Here is a 14,135-nt window from a genome sequence, read left to right as displayed (position 1 = left end):
AGTCCATTCTGAAGGAGATCAGCCCTGGGATTTCTTTGGAAGGAATGATGCTAAAGCTGAAACTCCAGTACTTTGGCCACCTCATGCGAAGACTTGACTCATTGGAAAAGTCTCTGATGCTGGGAGGGATTGGGGGCAGGAGGAGAAGGGGACGACAGAGGATGAGATGGCTGGATGGCATCACTGACTCGATGGACGTGAGTCTGAGTGAACTCCAGGAGTTGGTGATGGACAGAGAGGCCTGGTGTGCTGTGATTCATGGGGTCGCAAAGAGTCGGACAGGACTGAGCGACTGATCTGATCTGAAACTGGATCAAAGCATATGAGTGACTTGGGTTAAATTATCACTGTAGATAATACAGTGACAACAGGTGTAGGCTCAAGCATAGGATTGGAGAAAGCTGACTTAATCCAGGTGAGAGGTGACAGTGGATTCTGCATGAAACTTCAGATAGGGGTTGTGGCATCAGGGGTGTGAAGATGAGAAGTGATCAAATTCTAGATATAAAATTTGAAAGTGGAGTCCGTAGAATTTGCTGCTGGGTTGGCTATCAATTCAGTTCAGTCGCTCAATCGTGTCCGAGTCTTTGCGACCCCATGAATCACAGCACGCCAGGCCTCCCTGTCCATTACCAACTCCTGGAGTTCACTCAGACTCACGTCCATTGAGTCAGTGATGCCATCCAGCTATCTCATCCTCTGTCATCCCTTTCTCCTCCTTCCCCCAATCCTTCCCAGCATCGGAGTCTTTTTCAGTGAGTCAATTCTTTGCATGAGGTGGCCAAAGTGCTGGAGTTTCAACTTTAGCATCATTCCTTCCAAAGAAATCCCAAGGCTGATCTCCTTCAGAATGGACTGGTTGGATCTCCTTGCAATCCAAGGGACTCTCAAGAGTCTTCTCCAACACCACAGTTCAAAAGCATCAATTCTTTGGTGCTCAGCTTTCTTCACAGTCCAATTCTCACATCCATACATGACCACAGGAAAAACCATAGCCTTGACTAGATGGACCTTTGTTGGCAAAGTAATGTCTCTGCTTTTGAATATGCTATCTAGGTTGGTCATAACTTTCCTTCCATGGAGTAAGCATCTTTTAATTTTATGGCTGCAGTCACCATCTGCAGTGATTTTGGAGCCCCAAAAAATAAAGTCTGACACTGTTTCCCCATCTATTTCCCATGAAGTGATGGGACGGGATGCCATGATCTTTGTTTTCTGAATGTTGAGCTTTAAGCCAACTTTTTCACTCTCCACTTTCACTTTCATCAAGAGGCTCTTTAATTCCTCTTCACTTTCTGCCATAAGGGTGGTGTTATCTGCCTATCTGAGGTTATTGATATTTCTCCCGGCAATCTTGATTCCAGCTTGTGTTTCTTCCAGTCCAGCGTTTCTCATGAGGTACTCTGCATATAAGTTAAATAAACAGAGTGACAATATACAGCCTTGACATACTCCTTTTCCTATTTGGAAGCAGTCTGTTGTTCCATGTCCAGTTCTAACTGTTGCTTCCTGACATGCATACAGATTTCTCAAGAGGCAGGTCAGGTGGTCTGGTATTCCCATCTCTTTCAGAATTTTCCACAGTTTATTGTGATCCACACAGTCAAAGGCTTTGGCATAGTGAATAAAGCAGAAATGGATGTTTTTCTGGAACTCTCTTGTTTTTTCCATGATCCAGCGGATGTTGGCAATTTGATCTCTGGTTCCTCTGCCTTTTCTAAAACCAGCTTGAACATTAGGAAGTTCATGGTTCACATATTGCTGAATGGAATGTTATGAATGCCTCATAGGTGGTCAGAGGGTTTACAGGAAAAGATTCTGAGCACTGCTGGCTAGGAAGTCTCATTTCTTCTGTCCTTGGCAGCCAGGAAAATTCCAAGTTCATTGGTGATTATGCATATGTCTCGATGTCATCTGAGACTAAATGAGAAGTGAAGTGAGTAACATGAGGTTCAGCACATAGTAAGTCCTAGTACATTCATTTTCTTTTCCAAGAAGCCAGCTCATAGACCCTTCTGACAACAAGCACACCATTGACTAGGAGGGGTCAGCACTTTTCCTATAAAGAGCCAGATACATAGTAAATAGTTTTGGTTTTGCAGGCCATACAGTCTACGTCATTACTATTCAACACTGTTGTAGCAAAAGAAGCTAGAGACACAAAACATAAATACATAGGCATTGCAAAGTTCCAATAAAACTTTATTCACAAAACCAGATGGTTGGTTGTTTTTGGCCTATGGGTCATAGTTTGCTAACCCTTGGATTAGAAGAAATATATTAATTTACCCTACAGAGTCACTTCAAGGAGATAGGTAGGGTGATCCATATGTCTTGTTTATCAGCAGCAGTCCCAATAAATGTGCTTAGTCACTCAGTCATGTCTGACTCTTTGTGACCCCATGGAGTGTAGCCTGGCAAGCACCTCTGTCCATGGGGATTCTCCAGGCAAGAATATTGGAGTAGGTTGCCATGCCCTCCTTCAGGGGATCTTCCCAACCCGGGGATCGAACCCCAGTCTCCCACATTGCAGGCAGATTCTTTACCATTTGAGCCACCCAGAGGAAGCCCAAATATCCTCTGTCCCAACAAATAGTTAATACTCACTATTTCACTATCAAGAGTGTACCAGTTTGACAGATTCACAGACATAGAGAACAGACTTGTGGTTGCCAAGGGGCAAGGGTGTGGGAAGGGGTGGAGTGGGAGTTTGGGATTAGTAGATACAAACTATTATGTATCGGATGGATAAACAGCAAGGTCCTACTGTATAGCACAGGGAACTATATGCAATATCTGTGATAAGCCATGATGGAAAAGAATTTTTAAAAAATTGTTTTAAAAACGTACCCATTTGAACAATAAACCATGTGGTTATAGGTGTACACTTTATTGTTCTATACAGACAGAAGCTGAGTAATGTGAGAATTCCAGCATTCCTTTGGTAGTAACATATTTTGTCTTAATTTACAGAACAAAGCAAAGTTTTATTGAATACCTACTGTGTTCAATACTATAAAAAGAACCTAGAGCAGGACCACATAATACCACACAGCATATACCCCACCCTTTCATATCTACAGCAGGCACCACTATGTGCCATTGTGGCCATCCAGTCCTGAGTCAGCTTGAATATGGCCCTATCATCTTTACAACACACTGCTCAGGGCACTTACTAACAATTATACCAAAATGTAATCTTGTTCTCCTAGCCTTAGAGTACAAGCATGGCCCCTTTCCATTTAGATGTGTACTCCAGATGGTATGGTCAAGTTGCAATATATGAAATTCTAAAGTCTGAATATGATAGGCCATGCAAACCATAGATATGATGAGGTCTTATTGAAAACTTTCATTTTCCAAGTCTCCTATGAAATGACTGCTTTATTTTCCTTAAGAAAAGCACAAGAACTTGCCAAGTAGATACTTTGTATAGTATTCCATGGTCTCTCTTTTTTCTTTTTTTTAAAGTTGAGGAAACTGAAGCATGTCACCTCAGAGAGCACAAAATGGTTGAGTTTAAAAGTTTGGCCCATCAATAAGAATATTCTGAAGGTACACTGCACAAAGAACCATTGTTGTAAGAATTACAAAAAGACACAAAAGAAGTAAAATAAAAAGAGTGATGACAAGAGATCATGCCTTTTACCTTCGAGGCTCTGGGGCCCACTAGCTAACAGACGCACAGCTTCTCAAGATGAGGGAAGGCTGGTGTTAACTCTCCACTTCGACCTAGGCCAGGCACACAAAAAGCACCTGTCAATAACCTCAGATATGCAGATGACACCACTCTTATGGCAGAAAGTGAAGAGGAACTCAAAAGCCTCTTGATGAAAGTGAAAGAGGAGAGTGAAAAAGTTGGCTTAAAGCTCAACATTCAGAAAACAAAGATCATGGCATCCGGTCCCACCACTTCATGGGAAATAGATGGGGAAACAGTGGAAACAGTGTCAGAATTTATTTTTTTGGGCTCCAAAATCACTGAAGATGGTGACTACAGCCATGAAATTAAAAGACGCTTACTCCTTGGAAGGAAAGTTATGACCAACCTAGATAGCATATTCAAAAGCAGAGACATTACTTTGCCAACAAAGGTCCATGTAGTCAAGGCTATGGTTTTTCCATTGGTCATGTATGGATATGAGAATTGGACTGTGAAGAAAGCTGAGCACCGAAGAATTGATGCTTTTGAACTGTGGTGTTGGAGAAGACTCTTGAGAGTCCCTTGGACTGCAAGGAGATCCAACCAGTCCATTCTGAAGGAGATCAGCCTTGGGATTTCTTTGGAAGGAATGATGCTAAAGCTGAAACTCCAGTACTTTGGCCACCTCATGCAAAGAGTTGACTCATCGGAAAAGTCTCTGATGCTGGGAGGGATTGGGGGCAGGAGGAAAAGGGGACGACAGAAGATGAGATGGCTGGATGGCATCACCAACTCAATGGAAGTGAGTTTGAGTGAACTCTGGGAGTTGGTGATGGACAGGGAGGCCTGGCATGCTGCGATTCATGGGGTTGCAAAGAGTTAGACACGACTGAGTGACTGAACTGAACTGAGCTGAACTGAACCCTGTAGCACCGCCTGCCAAAGAAGCTATAGCACAGTTGTAGGATAAAACAACACAATCTTAATTGACTATCATAATTTAATTGAAGCATAATCTAATTGATCCTTTTTTATAAAAGGATCTTAAGTTTGTCCACAAAATGAGTTTACCTCTGATCTGACCTATTTGTGTCTGTCAGCTGGATTACCTCCAATATGCCAGTGTGGAATAGTTTACTGTCAAGAACCAGAACCACATAACAAGGCTTTTAGGCTCTGTTTTTAGCCTTATGATTTATACAAAATATCTCTGTCAAGTACAAATGATGTCTATAAAAGGTATCAGCATTTGTTGACTGCCTTACCTAAGGATTTCCCCACCACCACTACATACACACAAATCAGCTGCCTCTGGGGGACCTGCATCTTCAAGCTTTCAGGGACTCCTTTGTCCTTTAATTTTCCAGCAGAAACTAAAGTGCTTCTCCTACTTTCTTTAGAAAATCCAACACTTACACTCTTCCCTTCTCACTGCCCCCACCTCTGCGATATTTCTGAGGATTCACAAAGGGCTTAATCTGTCCTTTGGTCATCTTATCCTACAGCCAGTGTCCTGCTTCTGCATCCCTCCTCCTGCAACTGCTCTGTCTTCTTGTACATCAGCAAAATCATGCATTTTGCTCCAAAATACACCCTTCCCTCTCACAATCTCTTGCTGGCTGTGTTTCTTCCTTTAGGCTTCCTGCCAACTTAGGGATGACTGACTGCCTGAACCCTCATTTGGCTATCTCCCCTCTCCTGTCTGGAAATTTTCATGGACAGAGGAGCCTGGGATTTCTCATGGGATAGTTCATGGGATTGCAAGGAGTCAGATACAACTGAGCATGCACACATACACACACCTCTCCTAGTTTCCTTGCATCTTTGCATATCGTATCCCTTCCTGGGTGACCCTTAGAAATCCAAAATCCCCCGCTCCAGATTTATTAGGTTTATTGTGCAGAGCAATCCTGCTATCCATCCATCTTACTGCCTCTCCCTTAAGTTGATGTCCTATGATGAAGAGCCTTCAGATTCCACCTACAAAGAAACAATCAAGATTGATTCTTAATTCTCCATCTTAATTCTCCACCTCTTTTGATGTAAAATAAAACTCTCCCCAGCCTGAAAAGCTGGTTACTTTCATTTTTCTGCTGTTTAAAATGGTAATTTTTCTTTTTGTTTCCTGATTAATATAACATCTTCCATTCTCTGCACACGAGATTTAGGGAAGCATTTTTTTATTCTGTTGTCCAATGGACCAGTTCTATGCATACCTAAAAATAGCTGCTTGTTTCTGATGCCACAAATATTCATTTCCAGGTAGAAATCTTTTACCTTTCTTGATCAGTGTTATTACATATTCTATTCTCTTGAAATTAGAAAAAATGAGTCCCAATAATATCAGTATCAAAAGAAAGCAGAGCTTCTGAGGAATTGGAATCCAGAAGTTATCATTTGGAATCAGATGCCATCCCTAGATTGCTGAAGGTGTGTTGAGGGTGGTGGATTTGACTTTGCTTTGTGATCTGAAGCTAGAACCAGAAAATGATAAAATTAAAGTGTTTCTGCCTTTGTAAAATGGAGGATTTCCAGACCCTGCCATCTCACCCTCACAATATGAGCCCAGTAAAACACAAAAAGCCCAGCACAGAATTTTCTGGAACATTTCATTGTCTACTCTTTGGGACTGGTAGAAGTGTCTTGTCTTCTCAACAATTCAAATTGCAATAAGCCAAACATTGAAGGTATGCAGGATACACAGAACAGAAACAAGGCTCTAGTTGACTTGAAATTTTTCTGTAGTATTAGGTCACTCAGAACAGGTACAATATTTTGAGGACTTCCTGATTTAAATAGGATTACTGGCTTATGGAGATGGCACCAAGGGAACAATTAAAGATGGGGTTGACAGGGGACTCAAGGACTGTCTTTTCTTCCCTTATCAGAAAGATAATACATTTTGCTAGCCTGTATCCACCTACTACTTGCCAAGCTCAGTACTGCTCTATATGTAACATAAATATACATTATTTATCCTTTACAATGGACCCATGTGATAGGTCCTCTTAGGTTCTTTTTTATCTCCATTAGCTTGAAAACAATTGGACAAATAACCAAATGAGTGTGAAATAATCTGAATCTAAAGAGCGGTTATGGATGGAGGGAGTTTTCCTGGAGAGACCCAACAAAGAGGTCTGAAGAAGGAAGGAGGGGGGGGCTGGAAAATAACCAATATTTAGTGAGTATCTACTCCAAAACTGGCAACAGTTATGTGATTTTATCAATATTATTATCCACATTTTACAAGTAAAGAAACTGCCTGCAGAGAGCATAGCCATCTTGCCCATAGCCTTAGAACTAGTTAGTGGGATTTGAACTCAAATCTGTTTAGGTCCATTGTACCAAATATCTAGTAACAGCATTGAAGGGAAACCATAATTCAACAGCTAGTTTTTCTAAGTCCTATTTTTGACAAAGAATGAAGATTTGCCCAATGAAAAGTAAAAGGATTATATAGCTACTCTGAGATGCACAAACCTGGTTTGAACCACAAAGATCTAGGATAATGAAAAATATCCTGGACATGACTTTGTACTCATGAGTAACCTGATTCCAATGTCCTCTATCCCTAGAGGACATGCCAAGCCTATCCTGCTCTCTGGCTCCACCCCAGAAGCTCAATGGAGCTCCTCACTCTCTTCCAGATCATCCACATGAGATAACAGCAGGAGGCCCCAGAGATGGGGATAGAGGTAAGGAATAAGTCCCCAGAAAGTCAATGCTAGGATGAAAATCGAGCTTTGCAATCTGAGTTCTAACCCTGGTTTCTGATCCCAAGGTGACCCTTTCTGTGGGAGGGTCCTGTTTCTCCCCCACTTCAGACCTCACAGTCATGGTGGATTACCAATCTGGCATGGAGGCACCACCTTAAACGGCATGAATGCTGCTTTCCAGCTGACATTATAAATAGCTGTGGGAGAAACAATCTGATTTTATTTTCATTACATAACTTGAAGAAATGGTAGCTCTGATTTTTTGTATGTGTGGGGAGAGGGGGTGGAGGGGTGCTTTCTAGGTGGCACTAGTGGTAAAGAGCCCACCTACCAATGTAGGAGACTCGAGAGAGGTAGTTCCATCCATGGGTTGGGAAAATGCCCTAGAGGAGGGCATGGCAACCCTCTCCAGTATTTTTGCCTGAGAATCCCATGGACAGAGGATCCTGGCAGGCTATAGTCCATGGGTTTGCAAAGAATCCAACATAACTGAGCAATTAGTACACACCCATGAGATTTGAGGGGAAGGATGTGTATGTGTGTGTGTGTCTGTGCATGTATACACTCAGTCATCTATGTGTACTTTGGTTCACTGAATTTCTGCCCTCTTTTGGACAGATCTCAGGATTCATTTAGCAGATGGTCTGCCAAGGGCCTGATAGGGCATACTACACTCCCATGTTAGATGTTTATGGAACTTCTGATCAGGGTGGAAGCAGGGGTAATAAAGATAACTTAGAAAGCCCCAGAAACAATCAAGAACTTTTATTCAAAATACCAAATCAGGATAGTTCTTTGTAGCACTTTGTAATTTACAAAATGCTTTCATATTCACTATCACATTTGACCTTCCCAACATCCATCAGTATACATGTTTATTTCAATTTTATACATAAGGCAAGTGTGACTCAGAGAGGAAAAAGGATGGATCCAAGGCCACAGAGTGACTAAATGGAAGAGAGGTTCTTTTCACTTCACAACCTGATGGCTTAAAGTTTCCTGTCCTTCTATCCTCTTACTATCTCACAACACTACCTAGCTCCTCCCTCCAAGAGGCACAAGAAGAATGATGAAAAGGACACAGAGTCATCCCAGATAGGACTCCAAAGCTTTCAATACACACTTTAAAAAATTAGAATCAGATGTTGTTCTTCCCATGTAGCAACATCTTTCAAACACCTCTCAAACTGGTTTTTAAGTACCAAGGGCACCTCTAATAGAACAAACCCATAGGGGCAGAACAGTACAGAAGAACAGGTTCATTTGTCAAAGATTTTAGGAAGGCCATGTCTCCCTGTACAGCAGGAAATTAACTATTTGTCTGTGAGAAGCTGTAAAGCAATTCTTTACCAATATGTGAAACTTTATTCTGATGCTTGCATGTGAGCTGTGAAGATTAGGAAACATTGTGGATGTGCAGAGTGTATTACTGGGTGTATAACTGTCTCTGTGTGAGCTTCATTCAGCTGTATAGTTCTCAACCCATGTAATGAAAGTTGGGGGAGATAGGAACCTCTGAGTTCCTGTGACCACTGAGTGGCCATTCCAAGAAGAGAATGAAGAATCTACACAAGGGTCGTGCATTCCGGCCATCCCCAACCTTTTTAGCATTAGGGAATGGTTTCATGGAAGAATTTTCCCATGGGCCAGGGATGGGGGATGGTTTCAAGATGATTCAAGCACATTACGTTTATTGATATACTTTATTTCTATTATAATTACATTGTGAGAGATAATGAAATAAGTATACAGCTCACCATAACACAGAATAAGTGGGAGCCCTGAGCTTGTTTTCCTGCAATTAGATGTTACCATCTGAGGGTAATGGGAGACAGTAACACTCAATCTCATTTTTCTTGTTGTCACTGCAGAAAACCCTGCTTCACAAAGATAGGATGTTGGAAGTGGAAGCAGACTTTTCAGTGCATTTGTGACAATCCCAGGATATTCTGCCTTGACTTTAACCCAGAATTTAGGGAGATTTGAAGTTGTCTCAAACATACTTTTAGGACCACTGTCATTTGCAGTTTTAGACAATAGGTGGCCATAGAGGTAAAGAACCTGCTTGCCAGTGCAGGAGACATAGGACCCGTGGATTTGATCCCTGGGTTGGGAAGGTCCCCTAGAGGAGGGCATGGCTACCCATTCAGTATGCTTGCCTGGAGAATCTCATGGACAAAGGAACCTTGCGGGCTACAGTCCATAGTGTCTCAAAGAGTTGGACACAACCGAAGCAACACCGCACACAGCACAATGCAAGTAATGGGGAGGAGTTGTAGATACAGATGAAGCTTCTCTCACTTGTCCATTGCTTAGTTCCTGCTGTGTGGCTTGGTTCCTAACAGGCAATGATGGTTATGGCCTGGGGACTGGGGACCCCTGGCATATTCAATGCACAGATGGAAGACATTTTTTCAAAGACATCTTTCCAAAGACACAGATGGAAATTTGAAGATGACTGATTAAAAAACATCTCAAGTCTCTCTCAAGACAGCTGCAGAACTCTACTAATTTTAATGCTAACGAGGCCCAATGAGTGCTAAATAGCTTCAGTCATGTCCGACTCCGAGACACTATGGCCTGTGAGGTTCCTCTCTCCATGGGATTCTCCAGGCAAGAATACTAGAGTGGGTTGTCATAGGAGGACTGCCATGTCCTCCTCCAGAGGATCTTCCCAACCCAGGGATTGAACTGCATCTCTTATGTCTCCTACACTGGTAGGTGGGTTCTTTACAACTAGCACCACCTGGGAAGGGGAGGCCCAATGAAAAAACAGTAAACTGAGGCAGATCAGGACCTGATGAATATGGTTCTGGGAGGGAGATGTCAGGGAGGAGGCAAAGGTAGAGAAAGACTGAGGGGGAAAAAAATCAGTATGACCAAATTTTATTCCAACCCCAAAGAAAGGCAATGCCAAAGAATGCTCAAACTACCAGGCAGTTGCACTCATCTCACACTCTAGCAAAGTAATGCACAAAATTCTCCAAGCAAGGCTTCAACAGTACATGAACCATGAACTTCCAGGTGTTCAAGATGGATTTAGAAAAGGCAAAGGAACCAGAGATCGAATTGCCAACATTCGTTGGATCATCAAAAAAACAAGAGTTCCAAGAAAAACATTGAATTCTGTTTTATTGACTATGTGGATCACTTTGACTGTGTGGATCAAAACAAACTGTGGGAAATTCTTAGAGATGGGAATACCAGACCATCTGACTTGCCTCCTGAGAAATCTGTATGAAGGTTAAGAAGCAACATGTTAGAACTGGACATAGAACAACAGACTGGTTCCAAATCAGGAAAGGAATATATCAAGGCTGTATATTGTCACCCTGCTTATTTAACTTCTATGAAGAGTACATCATGAGAAATGCTGGGCTAGATGAAGCACAAGCTGGTATTGAGATTGCCAGGAGAAATATCAATAACCTCAGATATGCAGATGACACCACCCTTATGGCAAAAAGTGAAGAAGAACTAAAGAGTCTCTTGATGAAAGTGAAAGTGGAGAGTGAAAAAGTTGGCTTAAAACTCAACATTCAGAAAACTAAGATGATGGCATCCATCCCCATCACTTCATGGGAAATAGATGGGGAAACAATGGAAACAGTGACAGACTTTATTTTGGGGGGTCTCCAAAATCACTGCAGATGTTGACTGTGGCCATGAAATAAAAAGATGCTTGCTCCTTGGAAGAAAAACTATAACCAACCTAGACAGCTTATTAAAAAGCTGAGACATTACTTGGCAACAAAGGTCCGTCTAGTCAAAGCTCTGGTTTACCAGTAGTCATGTATGATGGAGGTGATGGAATTATAGTTGAGCTATTTCAAATCCTGAAAGATGATGTTGTGAAAGTGCTGCACTCAATATGCCAGCACATTTGGAAAACTCAGCAGTGGCTACAGGCCTGGAAAAGGTCAGTTTTCATTCCAATCCCAAAGAAAGGCAATGCCAAAGAATGCTCAAACTACCGCACAATTGCACTCATTTCACACGCTAGGAAAGTAATGCTCAAAATTCTACAAGGCAGCCTTCAACAATACGTGAACCGTGAACTTCCAGATGTTCAAGCTTGTTTTAGAAAAGGCAGAGGAACCAGAGATCAAATTGCCAACACCCACTGGATCATCAAAAAAGCAAGAGAGTTCCATAAAAACATCTATTTCTGCTTTATTGACTGTGCCAAAGCTTTTGACTGTGTGAATCATGATAAACTGTGGAAAATTCTGAAAAAGATGGGAATACCAGACAACCTGACCTACCTCTTGAGAAACCTATATGCAGGTCAGGAAGCAACAGTTAGAACTGGACATGGAACAACAGACTGATTCCAAATAGGAAAAGGAGTACGTCAAGGCAGTATACTGTCACCCTGCTTATTTAGCTTATATGCAGAAACGCTGGGCTGGAAAAAGCACAAGCTAGAATCAAGATTGCCGGAAGAAATATCAATAACCTCAGATATGCAGATGACACCACTCTTATGGCAGAAAGTGAAGAGGAACTCAAAAGCCTCTTGATGAAAGTGAAAGAGGAGAGTGAAAAAGTTGGCTTAAAGCTCAACATTCAGAAAACGAAGATCATGGCACCTGGTCCCATCACTTCATGGGAAATAGATGGGGAAACAGTGGACACAGTGTCAGACTTTATTTTTGGGGGCTCCAAAATCACTGCAGATGGTGATTGTAGCCATGAAAGTAAAAGACACTTATTCCTTGGAAGGAAAGTTATGACCAACCTAGATAGTATAGTGAAAAGCAGAGACATTACTTTGCCAACAAAGGTTCGTCTAATCAAGGCTATGGTTTTTCCTGTGGTCATGTATGGATGTGAGAGTTGGACTGTGAAGAAAGCTGAGTGCCAAAGAATTGATGTTTTTGAACTGTGGTGTTGGAGAAGATTCTTGAGAGTCCCTTGGACTGCAAGGAGATCCAACCAGTCCATTCTGAAGGAGATCAACCCTGGGTGTCTTTGGAAGAAATGGTGCTAAAGCTGAAACTCCAGTACTTTGGCCACCTCATGCAAAGAGTTGACTCATTGGAAAAGGCTCTGATGCTGGGAGGGATTGGGGGCAGGAGGAAAAGGGGATGACAGAGGATGAGGTGGCTGGATGGCATCACTGACTCGATGGATGTGAGTTTGAATGAAGTCCGGGAGATGGTGATGGACAGGGAGGCCTGGCATGCTGCGATTCATGGGGTCGCAAAGAGTCGGACATGACTGAGCGACTGAACTGAACTGACATGAATCATGTATGAATGTTAGAGCTGGACTATAAAGAAAGCTGGGTGCTGAAGAATTGATCCTTTTGAATTGTGGTGTTGGAGAAGACTCTTGCGAGTCCCTTGGACAGCAAAGAGATCCATCCAGTGCATCCTGAAGGAAACCAGTCCTAAATATTCATTGGAAGGACTGATGCTGAAGCTGAATCTCCAATACTTTGGCCACCTCATGCGAAGAACTGACTCATTTGAAAAGATCCTGATGGTGGGAAAGATTGAAGGTGGGAGGAGAAGGGGACAATAGAGGATGAGATGATTGGAACTGAACTGAATGAGCTGATGACCAAACTGATCAATATTGATTTTGTTCAACACAAAGTTTTCTACTGGGTCACTGAGTCATGAACACGCTGCACCTCTCTTTGTTGTTCAGTTGTTCAATCATGTCTGACTCTTTGTGACCCTGTGGACTGCAGCATGCCAGGCTTCCCTGTCCTTCACCATCTCCCAGAGATTGCTCAAACTCATGTCCATTGAGTTGGTGATGACATCCAACCATCTCGTCCCCTGCCATCCCCTTTTCCTCCTGCCTTCAATCTTTCCCAACATCAGGGTCTTTTCCAGTGAGTCTGCTGTTTGTATTAGGTGGCCAAAATATTGGAGCTTTAGCTTCATCATTCCTTCCAATGAATATTCAGGGTTTATTTCCTTTAGGATTGACTGGTAAAGAGTTAATCCCCAAATGATTGACCCCTTGCCAATCCACGGGATTCTCAAGAGTCTTCTCCAACACCATAGTTCAAAAGCATCAATTCTTCCATGTTCAGACTTCTTTATGGTCCAATTCTCATAGCCATACTTGACTACTGGAAAAACCATAGCTTTGACTATATGAACCTTTGTTGGCAAGATAATATCTCTACTTTTTTTTTAATTTAATTTAATTTTATTTTTTAACTTTACAATATTGTATTGGTTTTGCCATATATCAACATACATCCACCAAAGGTATACACGTGTTCCCCATTCTGAACCCTCCTCCCTCCCTGTACCATCCATCTGGGTCATCCCAGTGCATCTCTGCTTTTTAATATGCTGTCTAGGTTGGTCATAGCTTTTCTTCCAAGGAGCAAGCGTTTTTTAATTTTGTGGCTGCAGTCACCATCTGTGGTGATTTTGGGGCCCCAAAAAATAAAGCCTGTCATTGTTTCCATTGTTTCCCCATGTATTTGCCATGAAGTGATGGGACAAGATGCCATCATCTCAGTTTTTTTATTGTTTAGTTTTAAGCCAGCTTTTTCCCTCTCCTTTTTCATTTTTGTCAAGAGGTTCTTTAGTTCCTCTTTGCTTTCTGCCATAAGGGTGGTGTCATGTGCATATCTGAGGTTATTGATATTTCTCCTTGCAATTTTGATTCCAGCTTGTGCTTCATCCAGCCTGGCATTTCACATGATGTATTCTGCATATAAGTTAAATAAGCAGAGTGACAATATACAGCCTTGACATACTCCTTTCCCAGTTTGGAACCAGTCCATTGTTCCATGTCTGGTT

Source organism: Bubalus kerabau, chromosome 2 (genome assembly GCF_029407905.1).
Source record: "Bubalus kerabau isolate K-KA32 ecotype Philippines breed swamp buffalo chromosome 2, PCC_UOA_SB_1v2, whole genome shotgun sequence".
Lineage (NCBI taxonomy): Eukaryota > Metazoa > Chordata > Mammalia > Artiodactyla > Bovidae > Bubalus > Bubalus kerabau.
The sequence above is the reverse complement of the archived record's forward strand: the minus strand, read 5'-3'. Positions refer to the sequence as shown.